The sequence below is a fragment of the Arachis hypogaea genome, chromosome 18, assembly GCF_003086295.3.
Source record: "Arachis hypogaea cultivar Tifrunner chromosome 18, arahy.Tifrunner.gnm2.J5K5, whole genome shotgun sequence".
NCBI lineage: Eukaryota > Viridiplantae > Streptophyta > Magnoliopsida > Fabales > Fabaceae > Arachis > Arachis hypogaea.
This window is the reverse complement of record NC_092053.1, coordinates 33,562,635-33,567,688: the sequence shown is the minus strand read 5'-3', so window position 1 is coordinate 33,567,688 and position 5,054 is coordinate 33,562,635. Positions and strand designations below refer to the sequence as shown.

At 40.4% G+C, this 5,054-nt stretch overlaps 1 non-coding gene across 1 annotated transcript; it reads left to right on the top strand.

Annotated features, from left to right (window-relative positions):
- Nucleotides 1-4,258: 4,258 nt before the first annotated feature.
- LOC112774128 (small nucleolar RNA R71) lies at nt 4,259-4,365 on the top strand. Its single transcript, XR_003188631.1, has one exon. It is a non-coding gene; the product is annotated as a small nucleolar RNA R71 (small nucleolar RNA).
- Nucleotides 4,366-5,054: the final 689 nt, after the last annotated feature.

The window sequence follows — 5,054 nt, the reverse complement described above, 5'->3', positions numbered from 1 at the left end:
CTTTGGACACTAATAATTCAAAAATGCACAAGAAAAACAAGGAAAGACACAAAACAAGAAAAACTAAAGATCAAACAAGAAAAATAAACAAGAACAACAAGGAGATCAAGGAAGAACAAAGAACATGTATTTCGAAAAATTGAAAGAAAAATAAAGGCATGCAATTGACACCAAACTTAAAACATGAAACTAAACTCAGACAGAAAACTAAATTATGAAGTTATTGGTTTAAAAATTTTCGAAAAGAAATTTAGGAAAATAAAATAAGAATTTTAAAAAATTTTTAGCAAGAACAATAATAAAGACTCAAAGACAAATCACAAATTAATAAATAAAAATAAAAATTTTTTGAAAGATTTTTAAAAGAAAATAAAAGACTCAAATTTAGTTACTCTAAACCAACCAAAAAGGTAAATTCTTCCTAATCTAAGCGACAAGATGAATCGCCAGTTGTCCAAACTCGAACAATCCCCGGCAACGATGCCAAAAACTTGGTGTGGGAAATCGTGATTCACACTTTTCACAACTCCGCACAACTAACCAGCAAGTGCACTGGGTCGTCCAAGTAATAAACCTTACGTGAGTAAGGGTCGATCTCACGGAGATTGTCGGCTTGAAGCAAGCTATGGTTATTTTGTAAATCTTAGTCAGGAGATTAATGATAAAAATGATTTTTGTCTATGAAACGTAAATAACATGAAATAAATGGTACTTGTGATTCAGTAATGAGAAACAGGCTGAGGTTCCGGAGATGCTCTGTCATCTGAATCTCTGCTTTCCTACTGTCTTCTTCTCCAAACACGCATGGCTTCCTTCAATGGCAAGCTGTATGATCCTCTCGGATGAAAAATACCAGGTACGATCTTTGCACGGCTAATCATCTGTCGGTTCCCACTAGCGTCGGAATAGGACCCTTGTCCTTTTGCACACTGTCACTGTGCCCAACATTTGCAGGTTTGAAGCTCTTCACAGTCATCCCTTCCCAGATCCTACTCGGAATACCACAGACAAGGTTTAGACTTTCCGGATCCCAGGAATGCTGCCAATTGGTTCTAGCTTATACCACGAAGGTTCTAACCTCCGGACTTAGTCCGTAGATTAGAAACTCAAGAGATACGCACTCAAGCTGTCGTCCAATGACTACGTTGAGCTCAGATAGAATGGGAATGGTTGTCAGGCACGTGTTCATAGGTTGAGGATAATGATGAGTGTCATGGATCATCATATTCTCCATATTGAAGTACGAGTGAGTATCTTAGAATAGAATCAAGCGTGGTTGAATAGAAAACAGTAGTAATTGCATTAATCCATTGAAACACAGCAGAGCTCCTCACCCCCACCTATGGGGTTTAGAGACTCATGCCGTAGAAGATACAATATGAAGTTTAAAATGCCATGAGTTGCAAAATGAATCTCTAAAAGTAGTTTTTCTACTAAACTAGTAACTTAGATTTATAGAAAATGAGTAACTAAGTGCAGATAGTACAGAAATCCACTTCCGGGACCCACTTGGTACGTGTCTGGGCTGAGCTTTCAAGCTTTCACATGCATATGCCCAAGGTTGGAGTTAAACGCCACCCTGGGTGCCAAAATGGGCGTTTAACGCCAAGAATTGTGCCATTTCTTTACGCCGGAAAGTTTTAGGCTGGCTTTGAACGTCAGTTTGGGCCATCAAATCTTGAGCAAAGTATGGACTATTATATATTGCTGGAAAGCCCAAGATGTCTAATTTCCAACGCAATTGAGAGCGTGCCAATTGGGATTTTGTAGCTCCAGAAAATCTACTTCGAGTGCAGGAGGGTCAGAATCCAACAGCATCTGCAGTCCTTTTTCAGCCTCTAAATTAGATTTTTGTTTAGGTCCCTCAATTTCAGCCAGAAAAGACTTAAAATTACAGAAAAATACACAAACTCATAGTAAAGTCCAGAAATATAATTTTTGAATAAAAACTAATAAAAATATAATAAAAAGTAATTAAAACATACTAAAAACTATGTAAAAACAATCCCAAAAAGGGTATAAATTATCCACTCATCAGCGATCAAGCATCTGATCAATAAAGGGCAAGGAGTAGTGATCCTTGTGAGTGGCTTGGTTGAGACTCTTAAAATCAATGCAAACTCTCCATGAATTCTGCACTCTAGTTGTCAGGAGCTCTCCATGCTCATTCTTCACTGTTGTGACTCCAGACTTCTTGGGCACCACTTGTACTGGACTGACCCATTCACTATCTGAGATGAGGTAGATAATATCTGACTTGAGGTGGGATGGAAGAGGTTTTAATTCCAATGTATGCTCATAGCTAGGCTCTGGATTATCTGGAACTAGTGATAATGGCGAAGTGTCTTCATTATGTTCAGAGGGTATCCCCACACTTGGACCTTGCTCCATGTGCTTCTCTTCTACTTCTTCTTGGTGAGCTTCAGCTACAGTTTCATCAATGATGTCGCACTGGAAAATAGAATGATCTTCCGGAGGGTGCTTCATAGCTTCATTTAGACTGAAACTCACTGCTCTGCCATCTATCTCAAAGGAGTAAGTTCCTAAGAATGCATCCAGCTTGAACTTTGAAGTCTTCAGGAATGGTCTTCTAAGCAGGATTGATGATGGTCTTCCTGAGCCATTAGGGGGGCATTTCCAAGATATAGAAGTCAATAGGAAATGTGAGCCCCTTAATGCTCACTAATACATCTTCAGCAATTCCAACCACTGTAATAATGCTTTTATCTGCTAACACAAAACGAGCTGCCGACCTTTTTAAGGGAGGGAGCCTCAAAGCATCATATATAGACAATGGCATGATACTAACACACGCTCCTAAATCACATATGCAGTCAGAAAATATTACACCTCTAATGGTACAGTTAACCATACATGGACCTGGGTCACTACATTTTTTAGGTATACCTCCCATTAAAGCAGATATAGAACTACCTATAGGAATAGTTTCTCGTTCATTAATTTTATCTTTATGTATGCATAAATCTTTCAGAAACTTTGCATATTTAGGTACTTGTTGAATAACATCAAAAAGGGGAACAGTTACCTCAATCTTTTTGAAAATTTCTACCATTTTGGGATCAAGTTCCATCTGCTTCCTCGGCTTCCTTGAAATGTGTGAAAATGGGATTTGAATGGCGCCACATGCTGCTTCTGCATCTTTTGGTGCTCCTTTCCTTGGCTGAGCTACTTCTTCTTCAACCATGTCTTGTACTTCCTCTTCCTCTTCAGCATCTTCCACTTCAACTATGTCTTCAACTGGGGTGTGTTCTTATGAGCTTGGCTCCTCCTGGTTCCTCTCTTGCAGTGTGGTTCCGGACCTCAAAGTGATGGCATTGATGCCACCCTTGGGGTTAGGTAAGGGTTGAGAAGGAATTCCACTAGAGCTTGAAGGTTGGTTGGTGGAAGCAGGTAATGAATCTATCCGGGAGGCGAGAGCTTGTAAAGTGGCATTCAGACCATTTAAAGTAGAGTTCAGTGTAGTCTGCATGTCTTGTTGTCCTTGTGCAAGAGAACGAAGCATCTCGTCATTTGATGAGGAAGGAGAATAAGTGATCTGAGGGGCCTGTTGTTGGTTGTGCTGGGGTTCTTGGGAATGCCTTAGGTGAGGTGCTCTGTAAGGTTGGTTCTGGTTCTACTGTCTGTTGTTGTTATTCCACCTCTGATTTCCATTGTTGTCTGTGCCTCCTCTGTTATAGTTGTCCCTCCAGCCATGGTTGGAATTATCTCTCCAGCCTTGGTTGGAGTTGTCCTGCCACCCTTGGTTATAGTTCCCACCTTGGTTGTAGTTGCCACCTTGCTGATTGTATCCTTGATTCGGGCGGTCATAGAAATTATGAGTAGCTGCTACAGTGTTGTCCTCTTGTTGGAGCTGCGGACACTCATCAGTATAATGACTATAGTCAGCACATATTCCACATACTCTTTGGGGGACCAACTGTTGGCCTTGTTGTGGTGGGGGGACTGTTGTTGTTGTTGTTGTTGATTCAACTGCATTTGCTTCAGTAGGTTGGTCATTTCACATATAGCTTGTGAAACGGCAGTAGTCTCACTGCTAGAGGAAACCTCTGCAACAGTCTTTGAGTGGTTGTTCCTGTGCCTGTGATTTCTAGTGGACTTAGCTAAGTCGCTGATCAGTTGCCATGCTTTATTTGCGGTCTTGTACTTTTTCAGAGAACCATTACTAGCACCATCTAGTGTAGTCTTATCCCGAGGCTTCATGCCTTGAGTGAAGTAGCTGATCAACACTAACTTGTCAATCATATGATGGGGGCATGCGTCCAAAAGGTTCTTGAAACGCTCCCAGTACTCATAAAGAGTTTCTGATTCACCTTGAACAATGCAGGAGATCTCTTTCCTCAATCTATCTGTAACTTCAGCTGGAAAGTATTTTTCCAAGAATTCTCTCCTGAGCGTATCCTAGTTGGTGATAGTTGCTTCAGGTTGGGAGTAGTACCACTCCCTCGCCTTTTCCTCAAGAGAAAATGGGAAGGAGGTTAACAGAATAGAAGTTTCATTTGCACCATGACGCCTAACAATAGAACAGGCTGTCTGAAAATCCCTAAGATACTTGATGGGCTCCTGAGCAGGTAAGCCATGAAACTTGGGCATCAAGTTAATTAGTGCAGTTTTCAGTTCAAAATCTGTAGCCAGAGTTGGATGATGCACTTGTGATGCACGGAAAACTTGTCTCGTAACAAATTTCCTTCGGCAAGTGTACCGAATTCATCGTCAAGTAAAAACTCACAATAGAGTGAGGTCGAATCCCACAGAGATTGATTGATCAAGCAACTTTAATTAGAGGAATGTTCTAGTTAAGCGAATCAGGATTTGAGTTGAGATTTGCAGAAAATAAATGGCGGGAAGGTAAATAACAGAAAAAGTAAATGCTAGAAATAAAGAGCTGAAAGTAAATGACGGAAAGTAAATTGCAGAATTGTAAATGGGAATGGGATAATTGCTCATAAAAGTAAATGACAGAAATTAAAGAGAATGGGTAAGATCAGAAATGGGGAGTTCATTGGGCTCAGGAGATGTTGCATTCTCCGTATCAA